The following is a 14,737-nucleotide window of genomic DNA, read 5'->3' on the forward strand; positions in this document are numbered from 1 at the left end:
TTCTCATTTCCCTGTGAGAGCCTCTTGGCAGAACTCCCCTGTTCTGCCCAGGCCACTGTCCCTGCTATTTCTGCAGTTCCTGGAGAAGAGAAATATGTGGGAAATTGTGAAGAAGCAAAATACTCTTTACAATGTTTGCCTCAGGCACTGATTTCTTGCTTTAAAAAATGGATCCACATTCTCCTAGTAAAGGAGAAACATGGTTATTCCTTTCCCCTTCCCTCCAATTTAGATGTGAATGGATCTTCATTGGTATAGTACCAGATAAGGGTGATGGCTTTTCTGCCTACTGTAATTTGATAATTATAGAATAACAGAATTAAACTCATGGCTTTAATTGTTCTGCAAATTTTGAAGGGAACTAAAATAGCAGACTGATTATGTTTTACTGTGTATTTCATTGCTAGGTGAGTAACTTGGATCAGATTATCTCTTTTCAATTTCTAAATGTTTTGACCTCACTATACCTATAAGACTGTAACTACTATAAGACAAGGAAGGGAAGGTATTGCCCTAGTTATTGCAGGGAAAGAATCAAGTCTTAGGGTACAGTTTTCAGGGCTCAGGAAATGAAATATGTTCATAGTTCTATTAGTAATTTACATTGTTATAGAGATATTTGAACTCTTGGGCTGAGAAAGCTTTTCAAACTGAGTATGAACGTGATAAGAACTTGAGATATTGGGACCACCTGAAAAACCCAGAAACTCCTCCGGAAATGAATTTTCACTGAAAGTCCTGGAGAGTTCCCACATTCTCGTGATGTCCAACAGACAGCTGCAAAACACTGGGGCCACAGTAGTTTTATTTCAAAGATCCCTGATTTTTTGACTACCAGGATGTTTTCCCGAAAACACAATACTGTGAATTTCAAAACCTTTGCAACAGGGTCAACAGAGAAGAGCCATGTCCTATGTATTAGCAGTGATTCAACTTAGAGACGGGCTAAATTTTAGACCCCAGTTCACTCTGTGCACCACCTGTAAGGTCAGCAGGACACAGACAAATGCAAAATGCACCTTGTGGCAAATGCTTTACTTGCTACGTGGCAAATGGAAATCTTTTTTTCATAACAGACCTTGATCAAGAACTACACGTGGGTGTTATTTCTAAAGCTTAACTCAACCGTTCAGCGCAGGCAGATTGCTTTTAAACTCCAGATAAAATGACTAGGTAGGGAACTGGGGAAGAATATTCATTTGTTTTACAACCAAAGGTGCCTTTATCTTCAGATACACAAATGTGAAAGTATATTTGTCTCCCACCAATGAAATGTAATGCTGATGTCACCCTCCAATAAATATAGTGTAATGTATTGCTTTTCCTTCTGTTTTGCACTTTATGTAAACATGCAAACACCCGTGACACCCCACTATGATGGCAGCCAATAGACTAAGCACTTACCCTTGCTGCTGTTGTGTAACCATGGGCAATTTATCTAAGTCTCACCTCTCTTAAAACACTTTTATCAAAATTGGCGGTCAAACAGCACTGAACCATGGTGGCCTCAATCTTAAATGCTGTGGTGCAGATTTTAATTTGGGAAAGATTAATGCACTCTCAAGTGTTAATGCCACAGCTTTCTGTTATCTACATTGATGGGTGTCAGCTAATTTCTGCAGAAGGATTGTAAAGCAAACTGTGCATGTTGATGTTTCAGAAACCTAAGCTCCAGAATGGCGAGATAATAGAGAGGGGAATGGAACTATTTTCTCAAATTTCTTTTAAATTAGAAAATGTTTCCCCTGTCTTTCTAAAGCTGAGCTACCGAGTCAATTCCACTCAAGCTGATTCTTGAAGATACAGGGAATATTTCATTTAAAGGAGCAGTAAAAGTGTCAAAAGATACTTTATCAAGGTGGCTTTTAGATTGAAGATAACAACCCATTTTATAACAAATATAGACCCCCATAGAGAGCTTTGTAATTTCCAATACTGTAGAAGCTCTTAGTTTCCATCATCTCTCACAATTTTTTTTTTTCCTTGCCTGGCCATGTATAATGTCTTAATCAACATAAGTCCTTTTTTTTTCTCCTTTTTTTCTTCATTTGGTAGAATGACAATAGCGGGTATGCTGTGACTGGCTTATTTTTCAGCTTCATACAGTTTAAGCAAATACAGCTGGAGTTTGGTCTGTTTTTTGAATAGACTTTCCTAACGGAAGAATGTGTCTGTGAAGAAGATGATGCACAATAACTGGGGAATTCTATTTGTACAGACTAATTTACACAGGAAGAAGGGGGGAAATGCAATTAAGCTCATAAAACTTGCTCCAGCAATGATCCAGGTCAAGGGGCTAATAGTGAACTGCATGAATAACAGTCACTCACCCAAGCCACATTAAACTGTCTTGATAATATCATCTAAAATAGCCAATTATTTTGAGTGTTATGAAAAGGTCCTGTTGTTATTTAACAGTGGTTTATATGGGAAAATAGTAATAAAGGGTATATAGTAAAAAATAATTTCAAAGGGATTAGTTGCAATTCAGTTCACAGTAAACTGTTTTCATGCCAGAGGGAGGGAGGAGCAATGCTTTTAGGTGAGAGTGAATTGCATATGATTTAACACTGATTTTTACACGTTCAGCCAAAGCCATACCCCATTGTCACAGGGCTAAGAGGAAAACATGCCAGACCAGGATCAATTTAAATTCTTCCTTTTCTCAAGGATGATTTTTTCTTCAGTTTTAAATAGTCAGATGTTTTCTGCCTGTTCTTTTTCCTTAGCTGCAGGGGATTTTTGTGCCCTTCAGGCAGCTCCTCTCCGAGCCTGTGAACTGGGCTGGCAAAGCAGGCACCTATGCCCAAGTCGTACCCTGCTCCCTCCCTCAGACAGCCCTCCCTAAATGTGTAACTACTGCTGTTCACTATTCCTTCTCCCCTGTTTCACCAGGGTATCTGTAGCTGGTAGCTTCGTTCTTTCCCATGTCTGCAATCTGGCTTTGTGAAGAGAATGAAAACACTGAGATGTGATTTATTTTCAGTAGATTTCTCTAGGACCCTTGCTCCCATACTGTTTGAACTCCTCAGCAGCTTCACCTTTGTGCATGGCAAGATGGTGCCATCAGCTCTATTTTAAAAGCAGGAGCAGAGAAGGAAATGGCACAATCAGTGTGCCAGCAGCAGAGCCCAATTTACTATGAAATGATCTTTCTTAAGACCATGAACTTCCTACTTTGGTTATAGTGAGTGATACAAGGGTATGAGGGTCATACAGCTGCTGGGTGGGTAAGTAGGGAGATGGTGGAGGTGTGTACTGGCTAAGCAGGGTAGGAGAGGTAAAGGGATATTCTTCCTTGCTGAATTTACCAGGAAAAGCATGTGAGAGCAGTACTCACTTTTACTCTGGATTTTGGGTTCACTATTTCCTTACTTTAAATCTGCTTGATCTACATGATATTGTTTGCCTGCATGAATTTTTATGAGTATTACTGCTTCTTGATCCTGATTATTTTCAGTTTAATTCCACAGTAACAAAGTGATTTCTTATTTACTTAATAAATTATCTCTGCTTTAGTTCTGGTTCACATAACCTTCTTGGTAAGGCAGCTTTCAGGAAGTACTTACTCAAATAATATGACTTTACTTGTTTCATGTTGTTATTACTCAGCGATGTACAAAATAGACTGAAAGTTGACATCCTCTCTCTTTGATTTTTTCGTATTATAATGGAGCAAAGTTTCTGTGACAGCTTTTCTGTAAACATGCTTTGTGCTGGAACTTGATAAATGCAGATTTTTATTAAATTAAAAATAACCAAAAAGGGCCAAAATGTCAAGGCTGTTTGCCTTTAAATACTGATGTTCACTATAAGGGAAGTCAGATATCTACATCCTCCACTGATTGTCCCTATACAGAGCTTAGTAGCAACTTCGTAGTTTAGGTTTCTCTTCTGACTGCTGCAGACCTTCTGGTTGCAATATAATTGCTCCATCTTGGCTTCCAGATGATAACATTAAGATAACAGTGGATTTATTTCTCCTACCCTCTGTTTTACCTTCTTAGAGCCTTGACCCTGAAGTTCATACTACATAAAACCAGACTTCAACATCCTGAATCTGTTGGATTCTGATATGATTGATGACCACAGGTTTATCTAGAACATCTTAGAGCATATCTATCCCAAGTAGTTTTCTGTTACTTGAGAGCCAGGATAGCCATAATAAAAGGGTTAAATTAACCTGCACAGACTTATGTGGCATTACTCTGTGCCACCAATGTTAAAAATAGACTATTTTATACTACTTGGGGTTTGTTTTAGTTGCTCTGTTATTCACAGAGTAGGTGTCTTCCTACAATTAGATTGCAAATTCTCTACCTGGGAGTTTCTTTGATGGCAAGTATGCCTGAGTCTGTGACAGTATGGCCATGGTCTGGATGGTAACAGTCTAGCACTAAGGAGTGATAAATAGTAGTAGCCGATAGCAGCTCTGGTGCCTTTTATCTTTAGTATTTGGAAGGTCTTGATTTTGTAATCTGAAGTTTGAAGGTTCAAAGAAGATAAGTCAAATGTCTTTCTTCATGCCCCAATGGCAAATCTACACAACACTGCGAAGTTTAAGTGGGATTGCTGCTGTTGTTATCTATGATATAGGTCACTGATGAGAAACTCACTACAGCATATTTTGATATTATTCCTTCATTTGCAGGAACTATGACTACTGTGTAAAAATTAACAATGCACTTTTCTTTGTAATTCATACACAAGCTTCAAAGTGGCATGGGTTCTGGACATTTGGGACATGACTGCAAATGGTCTTGTATGGGTTTTCATAGTGTTGCCTGTGCACTGAAACAGTCTATTCTATCACTGTGCCCCCATTGCTTCAAATATGCGTGGTACAGCTTGTCATAAAATTCTGATTGAATCTAAAGCATGTGTGTGTGATTAGGGAGACATCTATTAATTGCTCATGAAATTAATTGAATGGTGGCTATCTAGTTGAGTTTTCATTGGATTTATTCCTAGGGGCTGTAATTGCTAGTTTTGTAAGAGGTATCCCACCAGCAAGCTATTTCTAAAAAGAAAAAGCCCCCCTTTCACATATCTCCTATCGACCTATATTTTGCTGTTGAATGTGCAGTTTTAAAACTGGGATTGTAGCAACTCTTCATATCAAAGTAAAATGCTTGTTTTCAGACAGGAATTACAGAGTGTAACATAATTGGGCTTGCTGAAATGGATTCAGCATCTCTCAGAGAACAAAATCACTGAGCCTACGGACTAAATTTAACAGCCTAATAGAAATATGCAGGTGAAGGTACAATTAATTTTAATTACTAGACTATACATTGTTAGTTGCACAGCCATGAGTAAAATTAAAATGGCAATCACAATTAGAAAATTGCAACCTCATTGTGCAACAAATTAGTCACAAATTAAAAGTCCAGGAACTATTATACATCCACTTTATTGCTTTATGACCATTATTGCCCTGATATGGATTTTATTTCTCTAAGGTCTCGTCCACCTCTTTATTCCTTATCTTTGTTTAGGATCTTTGGCTCCTTCCCAGATTGTGAATCTATTGTAAGAAATAATACAGACTAGAGAGATATCACTTCCCTGTTCACTCTTGGCAGGAACACGTAAGTGGCCCAGTCCTGCTCGTGGGTGGCTTACAAAACATGGTTTGTCACTGGGTTATTTCTGTGAGGTTTCCAGAGCAAGGAAAATAGTGTTCAGGGGGTAATAGCTGAGGTCTGTGTGTGATGTAACCCTTTTAAAAAAGGTCAGGCAAGTTAAAGAGGGGAATCTAAGGGGAATCTACATTGGTGTAAGTTAGACTCTTTCCTACCCCTCCCCTCTGGCTGGGCACACTGATAGCGTGCACGGAGAGTTTTAGCTACAGGAGCATTTATGTTATAAGTCCCATTTTTAGCTGTTCTTCACATTGATTTACAAAATTAAAATTAAACATTATCCCATCCTTGTGGGCTTGGTTGTGGTTGAAGCTGGCTTTGCCCTGAAACACTGAGGAGCCTTCATGTAGTGGCTGAGCTGAACTGGTGCTTGCGAACACCTGAAAACACTGCAGATGTTCTTCAAAACCCCATCTGCTTGCTGTCCCACATCTGGAAGCTAGTGTGTCTACCTATCCGGAGCCAGCAGCTCATCTGACCACGTCTTCACTTGCAGGTAAGTACTATGAGACCAACAGCAATCACCACTGCCTCAATGCTATCTTGAATACTCTACAGGGAAAACCTCTAGGCTGTACCAAGATACCAGGATGACTCTTGTGCAAAACTCAGGAACCACAGAGGGACTTCAGTCCCAAAGTCTTTAGCTCAGTCCAAGATGCATCAGAGAAGCAAGAAAGAGAAATTCTCATACCAGCATCTGTTTTATGCACTCTGAATTTAGCCCAGTCCCTGCAGATCTCCTAAGGGAGCCCAAGGCAGAGGGCTGCATACATTAGGGCTGGGAAGAACAGTACATAGCAAGATAATTAATGAGAGTTTGTGGGGAGGGGAGCTGTGGAAGGGGTTTAAGACCAAACCATTGAACCCCAGCATGATCTCTGTTCTCCACATGGTCTCAGTTCTCTGGGGCCTTTTCTGAAAATCACCAGTGCATAGGCTAGCTTGTGTGAGCCCCAGCAGCACTTCTGCCGTGCTTGGAGAGCCGAAACTCCATTTCAAATATGCAATTGAACGGCTATCAGAGGGTAATGATGTTTAGTCACTACCAATTGGGACTGGATTTTAATTGATGACCCAGAGGTGAAAGTCTTTATATTCCATTACCTGCTGTTGCCAGTATTTTTCTTCTGTAATCCTCTTTGCTGAAATGTGAACACTTTGAGAAGGGGCGATTAAAATGGGACTGAATTTATGTAGCTATTTTTGGGTTGAGAAAAGATATGTTTGCTCCCTGGTTATATTTCTATATTTAAAGCCCAACAGGGACTCCTCAGTAGAACCCCAAAATCTGCTGCTTACTGTTCAAATGAGACCAAAGTATAGTTTATTGAAACAATTTATTTATTTGCTTTTAAAATGCATATTGTAGATTGCAAATTTCCATAGAATTTTGCTTCCATATTTACACTGTTTCCGACAGGAAGGATTCCCTATTATCCCAAGCAAAACTTGTCTGTGACTGTGAAGTCAAAAACCAAAATCTCCCTCATGCAGTTCTGGGAGAGGCCAGAACCTGTGATTTAGTGTACATTTATGCATCTCCTAGCACCTTATTGCACAGAGCCTTGTAAGGCTAACCTCAGGATAAAAGCTGAGGGAAAAATAATAATGTGATCAATGAGCAATTCATAAGAATTTCTCTCAGAGGTCCTGGGACTTTGTTATTATCAGTAGTTTTTATATCTCAGACCTCCCTGAGTTTTAGTTTCTTGGTGAGCTAATAAGGATGATCTTTCTCTTGAAAATGAGGAGACATAAAATGAAACTTCAGCTTTAGAATCGGCTTGGACATCTCCTATATGGTCAGTGCTTCAAATGATTTCTATAGCAGTGAGTATGTAAGGTCAGGGAAACCTCTATCCGTACCACTGGCTGATATCTATTTACTGTAGTGGCTTTTTCACTGGGAAAAAATATGTTGTTCTTTCAGCATTAATACTATTAATACAAGTATCGACTTTGAATTTCAAAATAAAGTTATCACATCAACTTTTTTGTCTGTAAAATGGGATTTGTGATAAATCAGAACGACATGCTCAGGGCCATGCAATAATGTTGCAGGAGAAACAGGAATATTCTCTGGCTTCTTGTTTATTGAGCCACTGTGTGCTGTTGAGACTCTTCTCTGTCCAAGTGTTATCTATGTCTTTGTTGAGTGGTGCCAAAAGCACTTGGCATACAGTGGGTTTCTGGGTTGTAGTTTTCCCATAATATATTTTAGAGATACAATTAGAGGAAATGTGGTGAACTTGTCTAGATGAAAATGTTGCTGCATAGAATTACTTGCTTGATTTTGACTCCTGCTTTTTGCTGGTAAGAAATTGGTCTTACCCGTGAGTCAGAAGGTTTTTGGTGTTCAAATGCATGGAAAAGCTGCAATCCAAATATCTTGTGATTTGGGTCAATAACTTTGCATTAATATTTGCTGTTAGCAATAAGTGGGTAGAGCCTCATGGGAAAGCTGCAAAAATGGAAATGTCTCCTTGTAGACATGTGTTCATGAAACCAGGATCTGCAGCTGACAGAGCAATTGGAGAGGTGTCTTTAAGCTTTACTGTTGGAATCCTGAAACTCTATGTGACTTTTGAAATCCTCAGAGTGGCAGGGAGGAGGGAGAACTTGGGTCTCAAACTTCTTGTGAATCTCAGAAGTGTGGCGAATTTTCTATTCAGCCATTTTATTTATGCTGCAAAAGATGTAAGCATTGGTTCTGTAGCTATAGCTGAGAAGAATCCACGTGCAAGCTGCGAGGAAACCCTTTCCCTTAACCTCAGGTTCTGTAAACTGCGTAATTTCCCCTATAAAGAACTAATTACAAATCTACATAATAAATTCTTTCCTTATAGTCTAACGGGACTCAACAGAAAACATGGGTTTGAGCATGTAGCTTTGAAATTAACTGCGCAATGTAACAGCATAAAAAAAATATCCCTAGGAAACCTTCATCTCTGATTTTATTTTATATTGTTATAGAGCTCATGCTTCAGTGATTTCATCTAGTCATTGGGCTGAAGAAATAACACAGGCAAGGAAACCTCTTGAGTATCTGATGTGTATGGTAAATGGTCATTTCAGGGACCATGCACTATGGGCCTCAGACTGAGAGTTTAATTTAATTGGTTGAAATTAAAAAAACATTCATGCCTCATGAAATTATAACCTTTACCCCTTGTGTGTCAGCTACATCTGACACTAGCCTTGTTGTTCAGAGATGAAATCCCTCCCCTATTTAAATGGAAGCTCCACTGGGACCCACATAAGCCTTGCAAACAGAAGAGGCAAGTGGCTGGTTGCTAGGTCACTACTTCAATGACAGTTAACATCAGCAGAGTTTCTTTTTAGAAGTCTGGGTGTCTGTTTTTATCTTTGCTGTTTGTTACCAATATATTCATATTTCTTTTAATATTAATGTTTAAAAACAATGGCTTTGTGTTCTCACTGGGGAAAATGAAAGGGACAGAGCTCCAGGTTTGTGTATTTCCTGTTGAGATATTGGGAACTGAGGTTCCATTTCTAGCTTGGACAGTAGCCTGGTTTGTATCAGTTGAACTCTAAAAGATTATGCATGTGTCTGTGTATGATTTCTTCTCTAATTTTCCTTTCTTGATGGTTTAGATTATAAAGTACAAGAACATTTCATTTATTTATTTATTCTGGATGTCTGTGCAGTGCTGAGGATAGGGACAGTGCAGCCTCCATTGAGACTGGGGGTCTGTCCTCAATGTTTCTGGATAGAGTTTTCAAAGAGAACCTGCAGAAAGGTAGGTCCTCAGTTTCCAGTGACTTTCAAATGAACTTGAGGACCACTGGATTTATATTCCTTTGAGGAATCTCACTATTATAAATATGCCTATTGTATTTTTTGTGTGACATACTAGTTAGTGAGATAAAACTCCTGCACGCTTGTAGAGCTGACCTGGCTCTTTAGTTGGAGATCTGCTTACAGAGATACCCCAGCTATGACTGTTTTCTGCATTGTGTTCATGCTGAATTTCTGGAGACCTGCTCAAAATGCCTTTATTCTGTGAGATATTGGGTCCTCAGCTAGTCCAGAAGGAAGGTTACTACAGCAGTTTCAGAGATGGCTTCTCATTATACCAGAACTCTTCTCTAGAAGAGCACTAAGTAATGTGGAAAGCTAATTAATCAAGGTGGCCCATTCCTTCTCAGTCTTTTCTTTCAACAGATGCGTCAGTTGGTTTCAATTTTATGTATGCTATGGGTACATATATGATAGTATATACATGATATATGTACATAATGTTGCGTTCTAGTTACCCTTAACAAAGTTTTAAAGTGCAATAAGAAGTTAAAAAAATGTTCATGGAATTTATTTGGGATTTGATATACCTTTTATATATGAAAAATTAGTTCACTTATAATGGAAAAGAAATGAATGAGAAGAGACCAGGCAAAAGTATATAACATAGAGGGGAAATATGGTTGGATATTCTGAATAAGAGAGATGAGTATTAGGTAAAGAGATGATGAGAATAAGAATAAGGTGATGCTCAATGAGAAGATAGTTACCACATACTGGTAGAGAAAATTCCCACAAGGGACAGTTCTCTTTTTGTGTTCATTGCTATGGAATATCATTGACAGCAATTTAGGAAACAGAAAACGCTGAGCACTTGATGACAAAAATGCTCAGAAAGTTAATGCCAGGTTGTCCTAAAAGAGAGGAGCAGTGCAGCCTGTGGGACCGATCTGAAAACTTCCCAAGGATTTTGGATTTAGTCCAGTTCTACTCAAACGAGCTCAACCAAAGGGGAAAGCATGTGCCTCTGTCTTCCTGGGGAGCAATGTGTACATAGGTGGGAGTCTTGCTAATGGCAAGCCACATGAACAAGCAGGTTTTAATCCTCTGAAGGGGGGTGTGCTTCAGAGTAAGTAAAAAAATAGGACCAACAGTCAACAGATTTTCCCTGAAAATAGAGGAAATATAAGCCCCTCCCCAGCTCTATTTTCAGAAGAAAAGCACTAAACAACGTCTTCCCCTGTGTAAGCCCGTATAATGATAAAAGAAAAAGACATTCTGTTGGAACATTTGGAGTTGAGGGGCTTTTAGCTCCTCCAGGGAGCGGGGCATCACTATCTGCAGATTGAATCAATCTGCCTCGGAAGCACGATGGCGAAAGAGCCCATACGTGATAACAAAGCGACACATCAAGGAAAGAGCCTTTACTTTTCTGAGCATAGATAAGATGGCTTTTTAAAAAGCGAGCAGGCACAGAGCAACTGCAGCTTCACCCAGTAGCAGTTTTAATCCTCTCACTTGAGATTGGTGGAAGATTTGGCAGGTGGGAGGATGGGGTAAGTCTCTTCTTGTTATCTGAGAGGAGGACAATGCTATTACAAGTAAGGCAGCAAGAGAATTCTTGCTTGATAATAGAGTTGAGAGCTAAAGGATGAACTCTTATTGGGGGTAATAATAAGATTGTCTGGGGCCAACTTTAGTGAAACTTGTTATTCTCTCTCTGATTTACTTGTCATTGGGTCTCCTGTGCACATCACTGCAAAGGGCATTGTTACATTAACCCATGGATGCTATGCAGGGCAGTGGCCAGCAGCTTGGCCAGCTCTGTTTCAAGACACCCCTCTCTTTCTGTTCCTTTCCTAGAAAATGGCTCTTGAGAAGCAATATATTCTTAAGAAGCTGATTTTTGGTGTGATTATTGTTTAGAGGCCCATGCTTTAGAGCCTTATATGCCCATTTAATGAAATCCACTTAATGTGTATAGGTACCATGTTTGTGAAATGAATATCTGTCACATAAGCTAAAGAAGATCTTGGAGAGGGCTCTGGAAGAGATTTCCATAGCCACTGATCCCAGCCACCAGAGGGAAACAGAACCATGTGCATTAATTCAGTCTGTCCTGTGCACATTCTCCTTGTGAGCAGACTTCTTGGACAGCAGAGGTACCCTAGGGCATGCCAGTCCTGCCTCAAATGAAACCCAGGGGTTGCATGTCCCAGAATTACAACCAGCTAGCATCATAGAGGCTGCTGGGACCCAGGTGGGTTCCCTCATCTTCCCTTTTGTAGCTACTTGATTGGAAGTCCTGTAGGAAGGATGCAATCATGTCTCTTCTAAGTGTGTGTAAAGAGTGTGTTTGGTGCTGGAACAAAACAGGATGGTGTAAAAAGTGGTGTTGCCACAAACACTCTGAAAAGGCTATTATGGATGCTGTCACATAAGGCTTTGCCTTCTGCCCCCCACTATCTAATAGTTTTAGTTGTCAAAAAGACAGCAGGTTTATTAACCAAACAAATGCCTTCCTCTCTGAAGAAATAGCCCTTCTTTATGACTGCCTCTGTCTGAGCTGGCAGCCACACAAATCCCATGGGAGAGATCAGTGAGAGCTTCTGCAATCTCCTGGCTTTGTGTGGTTGTGCTGGTAAGAAGCCAGTGCGCACCACTGCTGCAGCCCTTACCTCTGTTTGGGGCTGCTTTACAGGCTGGGCTTGTGCACAAATTACATATCTGTGACCAGAGGAGGTCTTGTTGCTTTTCTATGATTCTATGGTTCTTGATCTGTAGATATGCCAAGTCTGTGGATGCATTTGACCATTAAAAACACCAGTGGCAAACTTTCTGAGGACAAAATTAGTTGTTTGTTTGTTTGTTTGTTTTGTTTTGTTTTGTTTGTTTTGTTTTTAATTTCTAGAAATCTGGGGTTTCCCATTTTCAGAAGTAGCAGCAAAATAATTTTTTACTGATAAGCATCATTTCAGGTGCTAGTGCAGTCGTGTCCCAGTCCCTCTGGGCTGGGGGAGGCATGGCAGGGTGTTGGACAAGCAATGAGTGAAGGAGCTAGCAGTGGAGATGTAAGGTTGCCTGCTGGCCCTTGGCAGTCTATCTGGTGGGATGGTGGTGCTTACTGGAGCCAGTGCCACCTAAAAGGAAGGAGACCCTTCTGCAGCCCAGAGTCCAGGGGCTCTGCTCTGTGGCCACCAGCTTCAGGTACAAGCTGCCTTCCCATTCCCTTCCCCATATGGGATGCCTCCATTAAAGCCAGTAATGCAGCTGCCATGGGCATGAGCCAGATACACCCTCCAAGGAGGGAAGAACATGGGGACAAGGGCAGATTTTTCCAGCTGCACCTGCATAGAGGGTTGTTGTTATCCTGAAATTCTGCAAAATATCACCTTGGAGGGGAGGGACCGTGCATCTCTCTCTGCATGAGCTGAGCACAGAGGCATTGCCCATTCAGACAGGCATCTTCAAAAGCAAACCAAAAAGGTATCTGTGATCATGAGTCCAGAGCCACTGCTCCTTTTAATGGCTTTCAGCAAAGTGCCCTGCACCATCCCCAGAGCCCCTGTGCTCCCCCCAGCCCTCCTTCCTCCTCCTCCTCCCCCTCCACACAAGTATTTAATTTTGCTCTGGCATGAAATAATAGAGTGCTGTGTATCTATTACAGATGTAAAGAGATTTAGACTGCCACAGGTTTCAGTAGCACATTCAAAGCCCTAACAAAGCTGGGTATAATAGACTCTCCCTGCCATTATCCATTCAGCAAGTGTAATAAATGACTCGGCCGCAGCCTGCCATATACCACCCGGCCCAGATAACAGCTGAAAGGAGAAAATTAAATTTTGCTTTTGTTGAAACATTATGATTTATGTATTTGTAATATAGGCTGTGGTGGGCAATTGGAAAAAAAAGGAAAAGATTGCTGAATATACTTCATGGTTACTGATTGTACTGCAGGCCACTTAGAGTGCTGGAAATGCTCTTCTTCTCCCCGTGTTCCTTAATAATAATAAAATCATACAGATTCCCATTAACCTTTTCGCTTATGTTGATTTTATTTCTATATTTATTTGACTTTTTTTTTTTGTTTCCAGGTTTTAAGCTTTGGCCATTTCCTCTCAGCCTTGTGAAAAATAACAGAGTGATGGTTTATGGAGACAAGGCATGAAGTACTTCGGCATGTAAAAATGATGGATGTAGGTCAAAAAATCTATATATCATTTTTAGTATTTTTATAATAATTTTCTTTGAATGGGGTGGTTCCCCCCCTTCCCCTCCGCCTCTTCTCCCCTGCTGTCTGTAGACTTGATGACAAGATATTCTGATATCCTCATCCTTGCAATATCTAGACCTATAAAAATAATTAACTTCTCCCACCATAGAAATATAGAGACAGAAACAGGAGTGCTTCACCCTGTAATTTATAATACTGCAGCACTGTCCCTTAATGTTGTAATCAGGCCTGCAAAGTCTTATCATGTTGTAGAATATAATGAACTTACTTATTCATTTCAACATCACATTTCATCTTAGCTGTTCTCCACATTACTTGCTCAGCCCTCCCCTTTTCTAGAACACTGGCAAGAACATAGAAGTTTTCTCTCTTTCCTTTTCCTTTCCTTCACCTCCTTTACCTCTTGGTTTGCTGAGTCAATAAACCCATTGAGGAGGCTGGATGCTCATTTGCCTGGGTTCCCTAGGAGCTTAAACACGAGTGGCTTTTAATATTTTTGTGGGTTTTAGAATTTCTTCAACCTATTTATGTGGCTTAGACAAATATGCTTGATCTCAATGGAACCAATCTGTTGAAGAAAGAGTTGGCTGCAATAGAAGGGACAGTGGAGCCGGAGCCAGAGGATTCTCTCTGCTTCCCACACAGAGCCTTGTGGTGTGCATCCTTCTTGTTCTAAGCATTTGTATCTCAAATATTACCACTTAAAGAGGGACCTGTTGGATGTTTTGAGGGACAAATTGGGATTCTTCTCATCTTCCTTTTGGCTGGCTGGTGGGGAGAGGAGTCCTGAATAATCTTTTCTGACCCTCAAGTCAGCCCACATTTAATGTGGGATTCGCCTGGTAACGGCTCATCCAATAGCGATGATTTTGACTTTTTCTGAGGAAAACACCCTCTTCTGCATCTCACTAGAGATTTTTTACAGTATTTTGGCTTCCCCCACCAACCCTCCCTTTGCAGCCACAGAAAAATCAATTAGTCCCATGGTATTTCCTATGCTTGCCCAAAATCTCCTTGCCTTAGGGACGGACAACAGCCCTTTAGTAGGTCCTCCAGCTGGAGCACTTCAGGAGAAATACTTCATAACGCTGTATA

At 40.4% G+C, this 14,737-nt stretch overlaps 1 long non-coding RNA gene across 2 annotated transcripts in view; it reads left to right on the forward strand.

The window, feature by feature from the left end:
* Window positions 1-13,655, forward strand: part of LOC134161012 (uncharacterized) — a 36,880-nt gene extending 23,225 nt beyond the window's left edge. The window contains exons 4-5 of one of the 2 annotated variants that reach the window (XR_009963790.1): window positions 408-477; window positions 3,000-3,757. This is a non-coding gene — a long non-coding RNA (uncharacterized LOC134161012). Of the gene's footprint in view, window positions 1-407; window positions 478-2,999; window positions 3,758-13,502 lie in introns of those variants that run through there. The other variant, XR_009963793.1, reaches the window with a different exon arrangement.
* The last annotated feature ends 1,082 nt before the right edge of the window (window positions 13,656-14,737 follow it).

Source organism: Pezoporus occidentalis, unplaced genomic scaffold, assembly GCF_034315485.1.
Source record: "Pezoporus occidentalis ecotype Australia unplaced genomic scaffold, CSIRO_AGI_Poc_V1 ctg168, whole genome shotgun sequence".
Taxonomy (NCBI): Eukaryota; Metazoa; Chordata; class Aves; order Psittaciformes; family Psittacidae; genus Pezoporus; species Pezoporus occidentalis.